The 21,810-nt window shown below is 45.7% G+C and overlaps 2 long non-coding RNA genes across 2 annotated transcripts; both read left to right on the top strand.

Annotated features, from left to right (window-relative positions):
- The first annotated feature begins 4,222 nt into the window (after window positions 1–4,222).
- LOC125757534 (uncharacterized) lies at window positions 4,223–4,783 on the top strand. The gene is made up of 2 exons (XR_007415301.1): window positions 4,223–4,527; window positions 4,615–4,783. It is a non-coding gene; the product is annotated as an uncharacterized LOC125757534 (long non-coding RNA).
- Window positions 4,784–19,376: 14,593 nt separating this feature from the next.
- Window positions 19,377–20,986, top strand: LOC119381497 (uncharacterized). The gene is made up of 3 exons (XR_005181481.2): window positions 19,377–19,448; window positions 20,541–20,634; window positions 20,912–20,986. It is a non-coding gene; the product is annotated as an uncharacterized LOC119381497 (long non-coding RNA).
- Window positions 20,987–21,810: the final 824 nt, after the last annotated feature.

Below are 21,810 nucleotides of genomic sequence, written 5' to 3'. Positions count from 1 at the left end.
CAATTTTTTTAGATCCACAGATCTTTAAAAAATTTAAGATCCACAGATCTTTAAAAAATGGGTTATGTGCGCCGCACCTAAGCTAGAACACCGTGTGATAATAAACTGCTTTTATACAAAACATAAATTCGTCCTGTAATAGAACATACAGCCGTGGCTATAAACACTGTGGGATAGCCTCTCTCAATAATGTTCAACAAAAAGTTATGTTTCATTTACCAAAAATACAGCCGCAGCTTGTAAATGATACTAGTTCCTCAATCACTCGACATTCAAAGACTAGTATCTCGTTATAAGATTAAAGCTTCAAGATTTTCACATGCAATTATTAACTCTTCCTCCGGGCTTTCGACGATAACCTCATCACATTTACTAACGAAAGTAGTGCCCGCAGTTCCCATGCTTTGAATGTAACACACGTCTTTCTTTCCTCGTATCAAAACATTTCTAAGTAAGTTTCGAACCTCTATGCAGATGGGGCGGCTCGAGGTTTCACTAATTACCGAGCTGCCGATGGCAACATCGTGGAGGACCCCACACCCATTGATCCTAGTTACAAAACGGTCCTGCAATATTACAGGGAGTTGAGGAGACTCTACCCAGCACCGCACAAGAACCTTTCAGCCATGGATTCTGCGGCGTTACGTAGGCTCCAAACGTACACATATACAAACATTCATAGATTACATGCGTACTACCCCACAGCATACAAACACATATGCCCATGGTGTGGGAGCACACCGACGCTCTACTCACATGCACCGACGCTCTACTCACATCACATGGGAATGCACGGCTCACACCGAACAGCAAGAGGAGGATAACACCAGATTGAGGTGGGAGGCATTGCTGTCCAACCCTGCCCTCGGGGACCAGCTCAGGCTGGTCCGGAGGGCTGAAGGGATTGCGAGGGACAGTGGTGCCTTGGAATAGGAACCCGACCACACAGCGTTGCCTTGTTTTAGAGGCAACGACGTCTTGTGCAAATAAAGTTTTGTTCTTCTTTTTCTTTTTTTTTTCTATTCATGTGCGACGGAGCTATAGAGTACTCGGCTCAGTAACACTCGCTTCAGGCGGCTAATCAATTTTTTAGTTCCCATTCGCGTTTCCATTCGCGTTTTTGGCAGGCGTCATCAAAACGGCTGAAACAAACTCATGCACGACTTATTTCATTTGGTTGGTCGTACAAACATGCAAAACACAAGTGCGTGACTGCTTAATTGATAAATGATAATATTTACTTCGCTTATTACTGAATATAGTTGGCACTAATGACTAATGAAGGGATAAACATCATATGGTATTAAACAAAACCAAATTCAGAGAAGCCCCTCCACGGTGGTCTAGTGGTTATGGCTCTCGACTGCTGACCCGAAGGTCGCGGGATCGAATTCCGGCCGCGGCGGCTGCATTTTCGATGGAAGCGGAAACGTTCAAAGCCCGTGTACTTAGATTTAGGTGCATGTTAAAGAACCCCAGGTGGTCGATATTTCCGGAGCCCTCCACTACGGCGTCCTTCATAATCATATCGTGGTTTTGGGACGTTAAACCCTAGATAATATTATTATCAAATTCCGAGAATGATCGAGACGGGAGGTGACCCGAAATTACGGGGGATGCTTAGAACTATCTAATAATGTGAAGGTGAAAGCCTAATTGTACCCATAGCGATGTTGAATCACGGTTGCCGCTGGTGGCTACTTTTCGCCAAATTGGCTACTTTAAGACCCCGTCTGCCGACGAACATTTCAGGTTGGCGCCATGGCTACTTTTTGGCTACACTGAACTTCTGTTTTCGCGCATTTAGTAGCCAATATTCTTGTTATTTGCAGGTAAATGAACAAGAGAGCCTAAAGACCACAAACTGTTTTCAGCCTTTTCTTTCGCGTCAGCCAATGCATTCGCATGTCCTCGCCCCAGCAGAAGGCTCGTGCGCATCGAGGCACCCCCACGCACCACTCGGCGCGCCTGCAAAGACGGAGGGACGAATTTGCGCGCATGTTGGCAAAAGCGTGTCTAGCGCGCTGCTCACGCTGCCCGCTGCCTATTCTGACGTCAGTTTCTAATGGTGATAGCGCAGCGCGTGTTCTTGTGCGAACTTGACAAAAATCAAAGATGCGCACCAAAATGAAGCTCGTCTATTATTATGGTAAATCAAGTAATCAATTTCGGTGAACGGCGTCAAGGAAAAACTGATTCATCGTTTAATGTTCCCACCGACTTGTTGGCTGGAAGGTTCCAAAATTACTCTGTTTCTGGCAAGAACGCTACTCTGCATGACTATATTTATACAGACGCACTGAAGTTATACTAACCAATCTGATATAGTTGAAGCGCCACCTGGTGCAATGTGTGATTTTTGGAACAAAATGTCAAAAAACGCAAAGTTGTTCGTGTTGCTCGAAACACTAACAATCTGCCAATGTAGTACCTCTTGAGCCGCGTTGCATTTGAACCCGTCACTTGTGAATATTTATACGCTCATATATCATGTAATATAAACAGAAAGAACACGACATTCTTTCTATCTGGAATCGCACTGCTAGCACAACAGCCACGAAATCCAGCCTTTCCCCTCCGTCTCTAACAGCGCATCAAAATTTTTGTCGCCTTAACTTATTACATAGAAGACACACAGTAGCCTCCTTCAGGACACATGTACTGTATCACCGCACCATATGTCCAATCCCTTTGTTCATCGCTATGAGGTGGGTATTCCGTTTTATAAAACCCGAAGCATTTCTACCGCATGCAGTAAACGAGTGCAATCCCCTTCCCCTACCGATCACTTCGTGATAATCGTCGTTTTCGCGAGGCAGTACCCACCACTGCACAAGTACTAGTCTGTCGGAAGTTTGTTCATTGTTCTATTTTCCTCACCGTATTCTGTTACTTTTTATTTATTTTATATAAACCCTCCTCTGTAATGCTCTTGGCCTTGAGGGTGCATAAATAAGTAAACAGATAAACAAATAAACAAACAAATAAATATTTGTATATCAGCTGTGGCTTGAAGACAAAGCTACATAGTAAAAAATTATGCTCTTATTTCTTTGTTCATGCATATTCAAAAGCATACTACTGCATAATAATAAAAACTCTACTCATACTACCGCTTTTTGCTCTATTTAGCTACAAATTTGGCGATACAAAGTTAAATAGCATGGCTACTTTGGCTACCTTTAACTTAAATTCTGGCTGCTTTTCAAATCTACCCAACGGCAACCCTGTGTGGAATGAAGCTATGAGCCCACGTAGCGATGTAGGGCAACGTGCAAAGCAGTTTTCGAAATGCGACAGCTGCGCAAGAGCCCACAGCCTAGCTGGTAGCGCTAACCTCCACTCCATGGGAGATAGTGGTGGGTATAGTGAACTAGAAGACTTTCTAGTGGTGCGACCGGCGGCGGCTGCGGCCGGCTCGGGCGAAGCGAGATGACACTGACGGCCGGCGAGGGCGCTACTGCGCCTTTTCCTAGCCTCCGGCGCGCTCGTTGGCAGCAGTTGGCGGCACATACCTGGCTGTGAGGGTTGTGGTTTCGCTCGTTTTGTGCACACGATGTTACTCGGATAACTTGACATTATCTTGCGTATCTTAGCGTTAAGTAGTCAATGCAGTGAGAGGGAAAGATATTGTACCAGCGACTGGGAATTTTGGATGACATGGCGAAGAGAAGAACAGATTCCCACTGTTTTGCACCAGGCTGCCGCACCGGCTATCCAGGCGCGCCGAAAGCATCGCTGTTCGCCGCACCAAGAGACGACTCGCTTCGAAGTAAATGGGAGCGAAACCTAAGAAGAGCAGACAAGAGCCTGACGGAATCATCAGCTGTGTGTGAACATCACTTCGAAGCGCATTGCATATTGCGCGATTACGTTCATGTGGTCGATGGCGTGGAAGTGCGCATTCCGAGAGGCAAGCCGTCTTTAGCTCCCGATGCCATACCTACGCTGTTGCCGCAGTGCCCAGCCTACCTCTCCGTTAAAGCCCCGAAACAGAGAACGGAAAGGAAGAGACCTGCATGTTCGGTTCCACTTCGAAGAAGGAAACCGCGCCAGGACGTCGGAAGCGCTGACTACACTAACAACGAACATGAGGTGCTTGAAGAACCTGAGCCTGCAGAATCCTCGCCTTTCAAGTTTCAGACCTTGCGTTCACTAGCACCATCGCCGAGGTGGTGCCGCGTTGAGGATGATAGTGTCGACTTGATTTTCGCGACGTCTTCGTTGAAGAAGCAAGGAAGGCTTGTTATTTGTCATGAGCGAGCTGTCGTTTTCAAAAAACCGTTAGGGGACGAAGTTTGTGCTGCCATTTATTGTCAAGGCGTTCTGTGCTCAGAAAAAACAATCGCCTCCGTTGGCGACGCTGCAGCTGTACTGGATGATGTCATGGCAATGTGTGTTTGCAAGGGAGCAATGTCGGACAACGAATTCAGGCAAATGTTGCCGGTTTTGACGGTGAAGCAGCAACATACACCAACGGACTCTACGTATTCAGCGCCAAGTGCTCCGGGAAGGTCTTGTCCGATGGTAAGTGCCTCCAAGTGCTTTGATCTACAAGCGCCGCATGTATTTATTGTTCAGGTATTTAAACAATTGTGTTTCTTTTGTGTACAGGACTTATTTGCCCAGAGTGCAAGTCGCATCGAAAGCTGTTGTTGACAAGAAAGTCCTGCCAGAAAGCTCATGTGCCTAAGAAAGGAGCCCTTGCCCAGCGCCTGAAGCTTCAAAGGCAAAAACCAAGCGTTTGAAGAATAGCGCCACTGCATTGAAAAATCAACTGAAAGCAATGTCAGCTAAAAACAAAGCCATCACTGAAGCGGAATTTACCACTAGGATTGCAGCCCTTCCTCCAAAACAGCGTGAAGCAACACTTCACATGTTTAAATCAGCATCACGAAAAAGCGCAAAAGGCATGAGATATTCGAATGAATGGGTTTGGGAATGTCTTATAATGAAAATGAAGAGCGCCAAGCGTTATGAGCACCTGAGGAAAAAAATATTCTGTCACTGCCAAGTAAAACAACCTTGCGCAAATATTTGAAGTCGTACCGAACAGGGTTTGGCTTCTCCCCAAAGATTTTCAATGTGGTGAGTGAAAAGACAGCCACAATGGAGGAATACGCATGCCACGGTGGAATAATTGTAGATGAAATGCACCTTTCTGAGCATCTTTCTGTAACAACCGCCGGCCACATAGATGGTTTTGTAGATCTAGGTAACTTTACATCTCCTAAAGATAAGCACACACCGTGTGACCATGGAATGGTTTTGATTTTCGTACCGTTCATTGGGAAATGGACTCAAATTCTGGCAGCGTTTGCAACAAGAGGAAACGTCAATGGAGGTACCTTGACCAAGATGATGCTTGAAGCCATAATTTTGGCAGAAAAAGCAGGCCTGAAGGTGGACTTCATCAAATCAGACGGTGCAAGTTGGAACAGACGCATGTGGACGCTAATGGGTGTCCAGGCCTCCTTGAATGAGATCAAGTGCAGTGCACCACATCCAGACGACGAGCACCGTCAGCTCTACTTCATATCAGATTTCCCTCATCTCCTCAAGTGCCTTCGAAACCGGCTGGTATGCTTGGATTTTCAAACACCGAAGGGTCAAGTAAGTACCTTAATCAATCAAAATAACGTGCTATTTAACCTACCGCACTTTTTCTTCCAGTCACTAACTTTTAGTGGATTATCACTGCTTTGGTTATATGCAGGTGACTATGCGAGCTATTCGCAAGGCTTTGGAACTGGATGGCAGCAAGGTTACCCTGCAGGCTATGCATGGCATCACATCCAGCCATACAAACCCTAACAACTTCGAGAAAATGCGAGTTGGTTTGGCAGTCCAGCTCTTCAGTGAAAAAGTAACACATGGGCTTCAGCTGCACAAAGCCAGGCTGGAACATCTGTGTGGTAGCATAGCAGCAACAATTCACTTTTTTGAGTAAGCATTGCATAATTTTATATTTACCTAATTTTGTGCTACTGTAACTCTTGCCGATTTCTTAGCTGCACATACAGCTCACTGAAACATTCTTTTGCAGGACCATACATGGTGTTATAGAAGTCATGACATCGCGCTTTCCAGCTCAAGCACTCCGTCCCAACTCTCGATCAGCTGAGAAGCTAAACTCTTTTCTAACCTTTTTGTCAGAGTGGGAACGCCACACAAATGGGCAACGGGGCTTTCTCAGTCAGTCCACAGCAACTGGACTGCGAGTAACACTATCCAGTACCTTGTCGCTGTTGAAGTATTTGACTGAAAATGTAGGTTTCAAGTATTTGATGACAAGCAGGTTGAGCCAGGACCCTGTCGAACATCTCTTTGGCATCGTTAGGCAGTCATCGGGGTGCAATACCCACCCGACACCTCAGCAGTTCATTGCTACAGTGAACTGTCTCAGCTTGAGCAATCTTGCGCATTCTGTTTCAAGGGGAAACTGTGAGCCTGCTGTTCTCAGTTCACTCTTGAATGCAGATGCTGGTGAGCAGAACACTTGCACTGGGAGGCAGAAGTTGATTGACAGGTCTCTCGATGATGGAAACCTAGATGCCGTAGATGCCTTACCACTAAGGCTGCGCCAGATCATTCTCCTGTTGTTGTGGCATCAAGCGATCGCAGACTAATCTTTTACATTGCCGGTTATGTTGCAAGAAAGTGCATTCTTAAAACTGGTTGTGAAGAGTGCATTAACCTTCTTTTGCTCACCAAGGAGGCAGCTGATGATTTGAATATGGCTGAGCTTGTCCGTTTGAAGGACAATGGCGGGTTACTTTATCCTGCAGGCAAGCTGTGCAAATTTGTGGCCGACCTCGAGGAGTCATTCACAACGTGCTTTAGCCTTTTAGGGCTGCACTCTGAAAGCGTGCTTGATGTGTTAGACCTTGCCAAAAAAAGAAGCAGAAAACTACGCTTGGATGCCCAGAACATGCTGAAGCCATAGCTGCTGACGTAACTGCATTTTACTTAACGACACGCCTGCATTTCTTCACGAAAAGTATCAATCAAGCCAGCGAGAAAAGGCGGCAGGCATCAAAGCATTTGAAGTTGAGTAGGTGCTAAATGAGTGTGTACATGAAAGCTGTTGATCATGACGGTCAAAATTTTTCCTGCCATTATTTTTGTAGTGAAGTAAGTTGTCAATAAATTCTTCATATGTGGTTTCATATGAACATGGCTGTGGTCTCATTTTTCATAATTATGCCTAAATCAAACCGCCATAATCGTCAAAAACCTTCGTGGCCATAACCCTGTTGTTTAAACAATGATGGAAAAGGTCCGACTGAGCAAAAGTATGGGGCAAACTTCGCGCCCATTAGGTCATTAGGGGGGACTCGTGCGCACGCCTATGGTCATGCGAAAAGTTAGCTTTGCACGTCATCACAATGATACGTCGTTGTTTGGTGGCATTTATAACCAAAAAAAAATTACTCTCGAAGTCAGAGTTTCGCTGACAACACGAAAATCGGAATGCGGTATTCTTCGCGACTTAATAGTGACGTGGCCTTCGTGCACGCTTTTTAAATGGTTAACAACGCTGGTCATAAAAACTTGTGGGCTTTCACCAGTAAGAGGGATGTAATCTTCGAATGGAATCGATAAATCAGCTGAAAAACGCGAAATAACAAGCAAAATTTTAAAAAATGCCGCGAGGTCTCGTCCTATGAAAACTTGCAGTGGCGCCACCTCGTGGCGTCAGTATGAAAACGGCTCGATCACGCCTCGCTGCTCGCGCCACTAGAAGTCTTCTAGTTCACTGTAGTGGTGGGCAGAAGCAGCCAAATTCGAACCGGCCCCGACAAGTAGGGAACGTGACTCGCGCGTCTCCTCCAGTGCTTGGCATGGCCATTGCCGAAGGACCGGTGGAAAACAAGCGTCTCAACCTTCTTCACGCGCCTACTTCGCTACTGCTCACGCGAACGGCGCAAAAACGAAGTGGACGTGCAGTTCGCGCGGTCATGTGGATTTTTTAACACAAAGTGTTTTATGCCGGGGACTACCAAGACTTTCATGACGTATTTCCGTCACGGAAATACGTCAACAAAGTGACCGCCATCAAATGGCAAAGAAAAAACTATAAGAAATAGTTCCGTTGACAGGAGTAGAACCCATGGCCTCTCGGTCCGCAATGATGGCCGGCGGGCATTTAGCCCACTGAGACATAACGCAGGGTACATGAACTCGCCTTTTATCTTTCACACTTTCCTCTCACAGTGCTCTTGGATGGATGGATGGATGGATGGATGGATGGATGGATGGATGGATGGATGGATGGATGGATGGATGGATGGATGGATGGATGCATGCATGCATGTATGGATGGATGGATGGATGCTATGAGAGTCCCTTTTATAACAGGGCGGTAACATGTGTGCCACCAGGCTCGAAAAAAAAAGAACAAAAAGAACGCGCCGTTGCTACGACCATCCCATTCTGCACGTTTCTAGTAGAAGTGTAATTTCGTCAACGCTTTAACACACCGGGAGGTGGTGGCTTTAGCCCAAGCCTCGCTCATAACATCCATCCATATAGATAAACAGTTCTCCGACGCTCGCCTGGCTGTCGCACCACGTTCCCCGCTCGCCCTGTGGGAATTAACGGCCAGGCTAGAGGGAAGACACGACGCACGTAGCGTTTCTCTTCCCGTTTCACGACGCTTTGAAGGAGTGCATATCGAGTATCAGTGTTTATTATGTGCTTGTTGATGCCATATTTGCGTAGGATTCACCATATGCGGTATCCACGTATATGTTAAGAACTTCAGCTACCGCAAGGGTTAAATAATGATTATGGGTGTTTGTCGTCGGTAGACAGATGTGCCACTAGGCGTCAACGTGAGTGCGTCCACATCAAGTGTTTATCTGCTAAACAACAATAGACTTTGTAAAGCTCTCATATATCAATGCGCTGTAAACAATCAACTACTTCTACGGCGACATGTTTCACTTTCGTGTTATACCGATTCCTATGACGGAGAGATCAGCCATCTTTTATATTTTCATTCACGCGAATGCCGCAAAGGCAGTAAACAAAGTGTACGCACGGTTCGAGTGGTCATGTGCTTTCTGTTTTTTAGAGTTGGGTTGGTTGTTGGGTAAAACGTACGGGACGTCATACATGGTAAAATCAAAATTACGCCTCACGTGGGCCATACAGCGTCGTGGCTCGCGCTGCATCTACGTCGTCTCGCTGGCGACTCAAGACGCCTAAGTGACCCACGCTAGTTTTTGGTTTTTCGGTCTTGGGACAACGTGAGCGCAAGAACCCAAGAGTGGCCTGGGTTCTGCGCATGAGCCCTGGCGGGCCGCAAATTACTTGGGTCCCCAAGCTCCTTGGGTCATCCATTCTAAAACGCTCTATTGATCACGACTGCTACATCGGACGCCACCAGAAGCGTGTTCCAGAAGCGTGTACCAGAAGCGTGTTCGTCGCCACTTGGCAGTGGCGACGAACACGCTTCGATATCGCCTAATCCTTGCTGCCTTTTTGGTGCAGATCGCTGCTTCTGCACAGCTGCACTTCGCACTGAAATCGGCGCAGATCATCGCACGTGCATACGTGATCAACTGGCCACAAGCAAACTGCGACCAGGAGGTGCTACCGTCAGCTGTTTCCGGCGGCACTGCAGCATCACGGGACAGCGGAGACATCCATAAAAGGCCACGTCGGCTGCGGACGGCTTTCACTTGGCAGTGGCGACGAACACGCTTCGATATCGCCTAATCCTTGCTGCCTTTTTTCTGCAGATCGCTGCTTCTGCACAGCTGCACTTCGCACTGAAATCGGCGATCATCGCACGTGCATACGTGATCAACTGGCCACAAGCAAACTGCGACCAGGAGGTGCTACCGTCAGCTGTTTCCGGCGGCACTGCAGCATCACGGGACAGCGGAGACATCCATAAAAGGCCACGTCGGCTGCGGACGGCTTTCACTTGGCAGTGGCGACGAACACGCTTCGATATCGCCTGATCCTTGCTGCCTTTTTGCTGCAGATCGCTGCTTCTGCACAGCTGCACTTCGCACTGAAATCGGCGCAGATCATCGCACGTGCATACGTGATCAACTGGCCACAAGCAAGCTGCGACCAGGAGGTGCTACCGTCAGCTGTTTCCGGCGGCACTGCAGCATCACGGGACAGCGGAGACATCCATAAAAGGCCACGTCGGCTGCGGACGGCTTTCACTTGGCAGTGGCGACGAACACGCTTCGATATCGCCTAATCCTTGCTGCCTTTTTGCTGCAGATCGCTGCTTCTGCACAGCTGCACTTCGCACTGAAATCGGCGCAGATCATCGCACGTGCATACGTGATCAACTGGCCACAAGCAAACTGCGACCAGGAGGTGCTACCGTCAGCTGTTTCCGGCGGCACTGCAGCATCACGGGACAGCGGAGACATCCATAAAAGGCCACGTCGGCTGCGGACGGCTTTCACTTGGCAGTGGCGACGAACACGCTTCGATATCGCCTAATCCTTGCTGCCTTTTTTCTGCAGATCGCTGCTTCTGCACAGCTGCACTTCGCACTGAAATCGGCGATCATCGCACGTGCATACGTGATCAACTGGCCACAAGCAAACTGCGACCAGGAGGTGCTACCGTCAGCTGTTTCCGGCGGCACTGCAGCATCACGGGACAGCGGAGACATCCATAAAAGGCCACGTCGGCTGCGGACGGCTTTCACTTGGCAGTGGCGACGAACACGCTTCGATATCGCCTGATCCTTGCTGCCTTTTTGCTGCAGATCGCTGCTTCTGCACAGCTGCACTTCGCACTGAAATCGGCGCAGATCATCGCACGTGCATACGTGATCAACTGGCCACAAGCAAACTGCGACCAGGAGGTGCTACCGTCAGCTGTTTCCGGCGGCACTGCAGCATCACGGGACAGCGGAGACATCCATAAAAGGCCACGTCGGCTGCCTTTCACTTGGCAGTGGCGACGAACACGCTTCGATATCGCCTAATCCTTGCTGCCTTTTTGCTGCAGATCGCTGCTTCTGCACAGCTGCACTTCGCACTGAAATCGGCGCAGATCATCGCACGTGCATACGTGATCAACTGGCCACAAGCAAACTGCGACCAGGAGGTGCTACCGTCAGCTGTTTCCGGCGGCACTGCAGCATCACGGGACAGCGGAGACATCCATAAAAGGCCACGTCGGCTGCGGACGGCTTTCACTTGGCAGTGGCGACGAACACGCTTCGATATCGCCTGATCCTTGCTGCCTTTTTGCTGCAGATCGCTGCTTCTGCACAGCTGCACTTCGCACTGAAATCGGCGCAGATCATCGCACGTGCATACGTGATCAACTGGCCACAAGCAAGCTGCGACCAGGAGGTGCTACCGTCAGCTGTTTCCGGCGGCACTGCAGCATCACGGGACAGCGGAGACATCCATAAAAGGCCACGTCGGCTGCGGACGGCTTTCACTTGGCAGTGGCGACGAACACGCTTCGATATCGCCTAATCCTTGCTGCCTTTTTGCTGCAGGTTAGTAGTTGAACATTGTAGTTTCTTTTTTTTTCTCGTCGTCGCTGCCAAGCTTGTGAAGTTTGTGACTTTCTTTTTTTTTTTTTTTTTTGTAACGGACGTGTAAGCGCGCACTGTTGTTTTGAACCATGGCAAAAGAACTGATAAAGCTCAAGGAAGAACTACGGGCGGAATTCAAACAAGAGCTTGCAAAGTATAAAGACATGATAGAACGTGATCTTCGTACGGAAATCCGAGAATTAAGAACTGAGCAGCGAAATATGGCTAACAGCATTGAATTTGCTCACCAAGCAGTTGAGGAACTGAAGCAAAAGCTTAGTACTGCGGTCTCGGTAAATGTTGAACAGGAAAAATCACAGCATATCCACGGAGTGAATGATGATGAGTGGGCGAAGCTGCGGAGGTTCATCGGTAAACCGTGAATCTTCCGTGAATTCTGCCCAGTACATCATCACCGACGTGAGATCGGGCGCGTTTATACTAAAGGTTCGATGAGTTATGACGACTTGCAGCTCACTTTAATTTTACATGTACGCTGTGAATTTTCATTGTTTAGAAAACCATTGCTTTAGAAAACACCTTGCGTCTTTCGTTAAGCAGCTGGCGTCTTTTTCGTTTTGCTTTAGAAACATCTGGCGTTCTTTCGTTTTGTTTTTACAAAACATCTGGCGTCTTTCGTTGGTTTATTTCATCAATCAACGGCGTTTTGAACAAAATTTCTATTGTTTAATCACGCACAGGAGAAATCTCACCAGGCACTACCTTGGAGGTAAACAATGGCTGCTAATGGGAATGAGAGACAGAAGAAGTCGGCTTTTAGCTAACACTTACACTTCTACAGAGACAGAAGAATTCGGCTTTTAGTTAACGCGCACGCTGTGAATTTTTTATTGTTCAACAACGCACAGGAGAAATCTCCCACCGGCACCACCTTGGAGGTCAAAGGGTAAGACTTGTTACTCACTACTACGAGCACGACGAGGGACGAACGGGTGCCGCCTTAAGGAGCTTCGCCCCTAAAACAAAATGAGCTTCTTCGAGCTAAATGCACAGCTTTGGAGTCTAGAGGTGCTGACATGGAAAGGCGACTTCTGCTTGCCGAGCAGTACTCCCGCAATGTCAATCTAGAAATTCAGGGCGTTGCTAGACAAGAGAATGAAAGTGTGCCGCATATCTTATCAATGATCAGAAGTGCCATTAATGAGCCAATTAGAGAAACAGACATAGAATCTTGTCACAGAGTGCCTACGCGAAACCCTGAGCGATCCAACATTGTTGTACAATTCAAATCAAGAGCGAAGCGTGATGCAACTCTGAGGAAAGCAAAGAAGGCTCGACTAACAAACAAAGACGTAGGACTAGATATATCGGCACCGATCTACATCAACGAGCACATTTGCCATACATTGAAAAGGCTACTTGGAATGGCAATAAGAAAGAAACATGAATGCAACTGGAAATCTGTGTGGACAGCGAATGGCAAGATTTTCGCGAGGCAGAGCGAGCTTTCAGCTGTAATTCAGATTCATGATGAAAGTTCTTTATCAAAGATAACTTCTAGTTCGTAAAGGCTCACTGTTGGCCCAAGGAAGATGGAATACCACGAGTTCGTATTGCCTCATTTGCTTAGAGCTGAAAACAGATTCCATTCGACTGTGTTGCATTTCAATGCGCGATCTGCAGAGTTTAAGCGTGACGTCATACACTACCTTCTCAATGATTTCCAGTTCAAGTTTCAAGTCATCATGATGACTGAAACGTGGTATCGCGGCGCAAGCTGCCGGCAGAAGTTTAGTGGATATGAGGCATTTTTCCTTGACCGTCGTAACAGGCGTGGTGGAGGCGTTGCTATTCACGTAGACGATCGCTGGAAGTATAATTTAGTATCAGATTTCTGTGTCACGTGTGAGGACTACGAAGTTTTGGCACTCAGGCACAATTCAGACATGATAGCTGTTGTGTATCGTCCTCCAGGGGGCAATATATTGAGCTTTCAAAACTTTTTTGATAAATTTCTGTATTACGTATCGTCCAATAATTATACACTAGTATGTGGTGGACATTTCAATATCAATATCCTGAATGATAACCCCATTACCACGGACTTTTTGAACATGCTTCAATGTGCCGGATTTAGGAATGTCATTTCCACAGCAACACGTGTTACACCATTATCTGTCTCGTGTCTTGACTTATTAATAACAAATATTGAAGCCAGTGTATTTCAGTGTGGAACAGTTTCATCAGATATAAGCGATCATTGCCCGGTATTTATGTGTTATTCCCACAAGCCGAATATTAGGGAGATTTATCGAGAACCGTACACAATGCAAACTGTAACAAACCACAGTTTGGAATCTTTTAAGAAAGACATTAGTGAACATGATTGGTCTTTTCTTTTCAACTTAACTTGTGCAAATGAAGCCTATCGGAAATTTCTTGCTGTCTTTGTACATATATACGCAAAACATTTTCCATTCAAGCAAGTTAGACTATCGAAAAAAATACGTAAACCATGGGTGACCCCCTCTCTTGCTAGTATGATACGACTTAAGAATAAACTTTACAACTTATTCTTGAAATCAAGAGTGCTGACAGATTTGGCAGAGTTTAAAAAAACACGTAACAAGCTGAATCGGGAGCTTAAGCGAGCTAAGACAACTTACTACGAGAAAATGTTTGCTGAAAGTGCACAGCAATCATCTGACGTTGTATGGCGCTTAATTAATGATGTGCTTTGTCGCGGTAAGCGGAACTGCGCACCAGCTAAGATTACCGTTGACAATGTTGAGATCGCTGGTAAAGAACTTGCGGATCACTTGAATAATCATTTTGTCAATGTGGGTATATCAGCAAATAGGCCTTTGCAAGCAGACGTTTTTAGGGCTACAACAGGAAATAAATGCCCCGACAGTATTTTTTCTAGCACCAACGGATGAACAAGAAATTTACACGACATTCATGAATCTGAAGAACAGTAAGGCACTAGACATTGACAACATTCAAATAAAACCAATAAAATATGTCTTAGGTTGCATTACTCCTGCGCTCAGCCACATTTTTAATTTGATATTTGAGTCGGGTGTTTTTCCAGATGATATGAAAAGAAGCAGAGTGACTGTGTTGTTCAAGGGTGGTGACAGTAACCTGGTGGCTAATTATAGACCTATATCTATTATTCCTGTGTTTTCTAAGGGATTAGAAAAATTAATCCATACGCGTATATCTGCCTTCTTCTGCTCCAGAAATATAATCACTGACTTTCAGTTTGGTTTTAGAAAAGGAAGGTCAACCGAGACAGCCCTATTAACACTTAAGGAAATGATACTGCAAAATTTTGAACGAAATCTTTTCACGTTAGCAGTTTTTCTTGATTTCAGCAAGGCTTTCGATTGCATTGATCATAACATTTTACTGCTTAAGCTAGAATCGTACGGAATCCGCGGCACGTCACTTCAATTGATAAAGTCATACTTGCAAAACAGACAGCAATGCGTTCAATTAAGCACTCATACCTCATCATATTTACCTGTCTTAAATGGTGTGCCCCAGGGAAGCGTACTGGGACCGCTATTATTTAATGCTTACATCAATGACATCGTGGATATTGATCCCAGTGTGAGCTTTGTCATATATGCTGATGACACGAACCTACTTTTTTCAGGCCCTGACGCAAACGAGTTAATTATTCGGTGCAATGAGTTATTGAACAAGGTTTTCTTGTGGTCTACCAAAAATTTATTGAAAATTAATCCACTGAAAACAAAAGCCATCGTATTCCGAGCAAAAAACAAAATATTTTTATCAACACAAGCGTTAGCTTACGCAGGTGAAGACATCCTTTTTGTGGATGAACATAAAATTCTTGGTGTTACGTTTTCATCAAACCTCAGCTGGAACCAACACGTCGTTGATATCTGCAAAAAAGCCTCTAGTGTAGTCGGTGTGCTGGCTCGTTGCAGACATATCTTACCCGCAAAAGTGAAATTGCAAATATACCATGCCCTTTTTCTTTCGCACATAAATTACTGCAGTTTGGTGTGGGCAACCACGACAAAAACTAACATAATGAAACTTCAGATCCTACACAAAAAGGTTATTAGACATGTAGCTAATTTAGATTACTTGTCATCAACGCAACTCGTGTGTCGGGACTACGGTATTATTAAAGTTGAATATATGTATACCTTTCGCATTCTGCGATCCTGCTATTTCTCTTCCATTTCGTTTAAACAATTCATTAAAAATACCGCATGTCTAACTGCACAAAACGTTTGTTAAGAACAAGAAACAGTGACGTTTGGTTTGTTCCGAGGTTTCGAAATAATTACAAATTACAAACATTGCAATACAATCTACCAACCATTCTCAATAAATACAGTCACGTAAACAGCTTCTCATTAAAGAACTGCGATCCTTTTTTGTAAATATAGGTTAAGTTTTGACGTTGTGAAATGGGTTGTTCTTGAACGATTTCATTTTCTTTCAGTGTGTGCATCCATATTGTACCGAGTAGGTTATATGATGGAAAAACATATAGCAATAACAGCGTCTGTATAATCTTCTTTGTCTGACATCTGACGTACATTGTATGATGCAGGTCATACACAAGGAGCAATTTTGTATATATTTCTCCCCTGATATTTCGTGATTATTTTTTAAATTTTTTTTCCGATAGTGGTGGTATGGTTGTTGGGTTTTTCCTTTGTAGTTGTTTTCTTTTTTGTTTTTTTTTGTTTTTGCTCGCGTCTATGTAACTATCTTCTGTGCTATGTTTGTTATCGGGTTGTTTTTGTAGTAATGTATATTATGTTTTTCTTCACCGTATTTGGTATTGTAATGTTAGCTTATGGTGAATTTATCGTTGTTACATATCTTTGTCATTGTCCCAACTGCCTTGTATAGGGTTCACTGGCCTCGTCAAGCTGTCCATAAACAGCTTTTAGCCAGTGAACCTCTCCAGAACCTGTTTCTTTCTGGGAAATAAAATAAAGTGACTCAATCACGTCGCTGACTCATCAAATCAAAGATTCCTTTGTTATCTGTGGAATAAAAAATGCAAGTCATAAGGCAAGTAGTGCAGATTGGTCAAGTTGGTAGATCATAATATCGTTTTGCTATATAGCGCAGCTCAGCTCGAGCCTGAAGCAAATAGACAATAGTAAGGAAGGAAATGACAGGCGGGACGATGAGCGCTAAATTACCAAGTTGTTCTTTATTCAATAACCCTATTTCACATTGTACGGCTCGCTTACAGCGCACGTGACGCCGCACACATGACAAAAAAAAACACAATTGAACGTTTAGCGCCGCACACTTGACCAAAAAACGCAGTAAAACCAGCATCAAATCTTCCAATTTACTAGTATACGTCAGCACTTCACTGAACACACGTTGTCCGCCCAAGAAAATCGAGTTATTTTCCAGATAAAGATATAGATGGCGTATATTTATAGTATAGTATAGTTATAGAGCATACACTAGAGATTTCTTTGTTAAATATAATGTTACCCGCGTTACCACTACTTTTCAACATCGGCTATTGTATTACTTTAGATGTTCACCACCTGCCGAAAATGAGTTTTTGATATCTTTAGCTACTTTAACCTTAAAAGGCAAAGCTGTTTCTACTAGAAGTGCTTATAATGGACTGTTCCTCGTGCAAGAACCAACTGCGGAAAGCAAACTCTGCAATTTCTCCTGCCGATGATCTTAAACACATATGAAACAGCGGATAGTCGTATACTCACCCTAACACCTAAAGAACATAAAAAATATTTTGTAAGGTGCAGTGTTTAGGCTTCTTGTTTTTGTTTGTGTGTGTCTGTTATACGAGTGGAGTATTTCATTTTTGTTGCAACTTGCATAGTTCTAGCTTTTTTTTTTCTTTGTGTGTAACCTTACAACTGTATGTACAGTGTTATCAATTGTGCTTGTTGACTGCGTTTTGGTATCTCTGCCATGTATGTCGTATGAATATATTATGCTGGGCCTCAGGCGCTCTAAAGCTACAGTTCTGTACCTTTTGGTCCATGGTCCTTTCCCCCTTTTTGTATGGGAGAAATAAAGACAACATTATTATTATTATTATTATTATTATTATTATTATTATTATTATTATTATTATTATTATTATTATTATTATTATTATTATTATTATTATTGTACACACGCACAGCTATAGAGTTTTTGCAATAGAATTCGCTTCAATAACCGCACGTGTCAACTGATTATGTCTGCGGCCCAAAATGACACAACGGTGTAACACTGGAGTGCATCCACACGTCTTACAAAGCATCGCCAGGAAACTGCCAGAAGAAACGCCAGAAGAAAACTGCCACAAGGAACTGCCAGAAGAAAGAACTGGAAGTTTAGCGCCCATGCTGTTGCGCGTCATTTCCTACCTTAAAGGAGTACTGACACGATTTTGAAGTGCAGCAAAACGGACGTTTTTGGTTTCCTTGGCATGTAGTGTTAACGCTCTCCCCACACCGCATCCGGGAAACACGTATAAATATTTAAGTTTGACTTTAAAGTTTTCATCTCCCAGCATCTGCAAGGCAGTTTCACCGCATGGAGAGCCCTAGGACGTTTCAAGTCAGCTCAATTGGCTTGCGAAATCTGGGTTCTACATAAAGCCTAAATCACAGAAATCGCTGTCGGAGGCACTGGACGGCAGTTCACTCATCATGAACCACGTTCGACAGACAGCAAAGGTCAACAGGTGCATGTTTCGTGGGTTGCAGTCTGCCCGTGACGTCACGGGCCGACTTGACACGTCACTATGAAGCCGCCCTCTCGAATCCGAAACCGAAACTGCTGGTTGAAAGAAGCGGCATTAAAAATATATGCAATGCATCCCCAGGCACCACGACACTCTTTTTAAGGTTCTCGGCACCCGTGCTTTCATTTAGAGCAACAACCCGAAAAATTTTAAAATTCATGTCAGTACTCCTTTAATACTGTTTCGCTGCTTCAGGCTCGAATTTAGCTGCGTATAGCAAGACGAGATTATGTCTTAAGAACATTCGTGGTATAATCAGGACGCAGCCTCTGTAGCGAAGCAATATTTCCATGTTACCAGGTGCCACGTTTGCTCGTTGTGCAGCGCTGTGGATTAGAACAGCGGCTGGAAATACTTGCGGTTACAGTCGATGCGCAGAAACAACTCTGACGCAGGAACAAGCATGGCCGGGAAGCAGTAGCGATCTTTCGCTTTCATGTTGCCAACATTGCGCCTTGTCACTTTGTTCCAGTAAAATCTCCTTGCTTTGGTCAAATTATTTTTAAAAATTACACATCATCTCCCCCCTCGGGACGCCATGGTGGGATGCGACAGCATCGCGAGGGGTGCGCATCGCGTTTCCGTTTCCCTTATGTGACTTATGAGACGGTGGTTGTCGAGGCGTTTCAATTACCGCTTGCGACGCTGACGTTTACGTTCGGCTTCCCGAGCCTTCCTCTGCCCCGAGGCGGCGGTGCTAACGCTGCAACTATAGGGAGCCTTCATGTGTGCGCGCCCCCTCCGTTTTTTAGGGTGATGTCAGCCTTTGACCCACCACCTGCCGCCGCCCGCCAAAACACAATGTTGCCAGTCCAGATTTCCATGGCAACGGGACGACGCGAGCGCCATGTTGGTTCTCCCGGCCACTCGTTGCTGCTCCGTCGTACTGCACCGACTGCACGTTGGCGCGGTGTGCAAGCTGCGGTATGCGCTGCGTCTACCACATCGCTCTGGACCTAGCTTCTTCTGTGACACCATCCTCGCGCTAAGTGCTTCTACAAGAACCTTGGAGTGAGAATGCCAGGGTGCTGCGTGCCGCAATGCACGACCATCTGGAGACGAGGTGTGAGAACGTTCCGGTTCCCGACTTGGCCTAAACGACGGAAACGCTGGATTGCGCAAGTTAAGCGAGACTGCTGGGAGCCGACTGCTTCCTCCCGTGTTTGTGAGGTGAGTACGCGTTGTATTGCGACTCTCGAGCGGATTGAGTTTATCACCGCATATTTCGTGAAATGATTTGATTTGTCGTGTGACGAAAAGCAGTCTGTGCAAGGTAAACGCGACTTCTCCTGGCTGCAGCTTAGCTCGGCTAGGCCTGGTTATGCCAACGAAGGCGTGTTTAATGGTTATGCTTGTTTATTCTCGTAGCCGAAGCGCAGTTTGCTAACCGAACGAAATGCTAGTTAAACGGGCCGTACTGCGTGCACTCGCTATCTTCTTTTCTTGAGTTTCCAAAGCCGTCGCGGCATTCGACGCGAGAAACGCCGTGCCCGTAAACCACCGACAGACGCTCGCGTTCGCGTGTTCCTTTGCTGGCAGATGTGCGCGCTCCTGCAACTTTCACCTCGGACGCTCAGGAAGTACAATTGGAGATGTAGACAGACAAGCCGACGAACGCGTCCCCTGTAGAGTTACGGCTCGCGTGCCTTTCCAGTCCGGCCGTGGTAGTCTTGCACAACTGCAACGCAACAACTAAATTTTGCGCGTCTTGCCACGGGTGTTCATCGCTTCAAGGCCACGCGAAAATAACATCTTAACTCGCTCAACTATGCCAGTAAAGTTTTTGTTTTAATAATATAGAATGCGACTGATTTACTTTTCGCGTCCGTCCGTCGTACGTCTGCTTGTCTGTCTGTCTGTCCGTCCGTCCGTCCGTCCGTCTGTCTGTCTGTCTGTCTGTCTGTCTGTCTGTCTGTCTTTCTGTCTGTCTGTCTGTCTTTCTGTCTGTCTGTCTGTCTGTCTGTCTGTCTGTCTGTCTGTCTGTCTGTCTGTCTGTCTGTCTGTCTGTCTGTCTGTCTGTCTGTCTGTCTGTCTGTCCTAAACACTTCTGTTTCTGTGCACCAAGGATTCCGGTTGTTTGCTTATAACTCAAATATGCCGCGTGGGAGAGTGTGGTGCAGCGTCGGAATTTTTTGTCCTCTTTTTCATAAACTGCCACAACGATGATTTTATGTCGCGATATCAGTTTTATTTAGTGTTTTATAGACTACGTTTGTCTGTTTCGTGCCCTCTATAACTTTTCGCATTATTGCTTTGTTCAAGGCCCACTTCGAGGACACAAGCTTCGAGCAAAGGAGGCAGGACGGTTTGAAGAAACTAAGGCCAGATGCTATCCCGACGCTGTTTTCTTTTCGCCGTAAGTGAGCTCAGTTGAATGTGCTTGCTAAATTGTTTTGACTATTCATTGCTCGCGCATGCGTAAAATGCTTGTAAACTACGCATGTGACTTTGTCCGAGCTTTGTCGAAAAGACTTACCTAAAGGCCAGAGTTTGAGTGCGATTTTTTTACAAACTCAATAATGGCTTACTTCTTCCAATAGTGAGTGGGAAATCTTAAATGTCACCTTTGTACTTATCAGCAATAATACTAAAGTGGTTTTGTTATACTAAAGTGGCTTTGTTAACTCTTTCAGCTCTTCCAAAGCACAGATTGCCCCCAAAGAATCGGGATGCTGTATCAAACGTACCGCCTCGGCATCCAGATCTCTGAAGTGACAGAGTCGCCGGCGTACAACCCAAGACAGCCACTGCTCAGGTATCAGAGGTGGCTGCAGTGCCGAATGTGATGTTTGCAGCAAGCAGTGCTGTGGAGCCAAACTGTGCCTCCGCAGATGTAGACACTGTTCAGCTAAGTCTACATTCAGGTGACACCCAAGCAACGCCGCTGACAGTTCTGGTAGTGCTAGTTCTGCTTGTGAATCTTTGGCTGCTAACTCGGATTAATATTCCAGCTGACATGGGCGATGCTCGTGACTTACGTATTCATTGTGCATCATTGCCAATTGCACTTGTGAGCGCACCAGCGTCTGTTCCTACGACAGGAAAAGATACCAGAAATTGTCAAAGGACATCTCAGAAATTTCTTGTGCCATCTGTCCCTCTTTGATAACGTTAAAAGTGGCAGTGCTGATAAGTCCTGCTGCACACGAGAATCGTTAGCCTCTGCGCATCAGTATTTTCACTTCAGTGACACTTATGTTCAGAGTAGAACAAAGATGTCTTGCCTTGAAGCTTCTCATAGCTTTGTACCAAGTCGGACCACCCTCTCTTGAAATGGTACTTCAACACTGCAAAATCCCTCTGAGTGTGGAGGAGTAGAAGCGCTATCCCCACACCTCTTCACAACTGGAAAAAGTGCAGCTGTAGGTACGACACTGATTCATCGAGAGAACGCGGAACTTCGAAAAAAAAAAACGCTGACCTGATGCGCAAGTACAAGAGCCTACAAAGACTGCATGAGAAAGCAAATCACAGCTCAAAAGTGCGAGGAAAGAACTGGCATCTGCTGAAAAAAAAATACGCGAATTAACTA

The sequence above is a fragment of the Rhipicephalus sanguineus genome, chromosome 2 (genome assembly GCF_013339695.2).
Source record: "Rhipicephalus sanguineus isolate Rsan-2018 chromosome 2, BIME_Rsan_1.4, whole genome shotgun sequence".
NCBI classification, from domain to species: Eukaryota; Metazoa; Arthropoda; class Arachnida; order Ixodida; family Ixodidae; genus Rhipicephalus; species Rhipicephalus sanguineus.
This window is presented reverse-complemented; position numbering and strand designations above follow the sequence as displayed.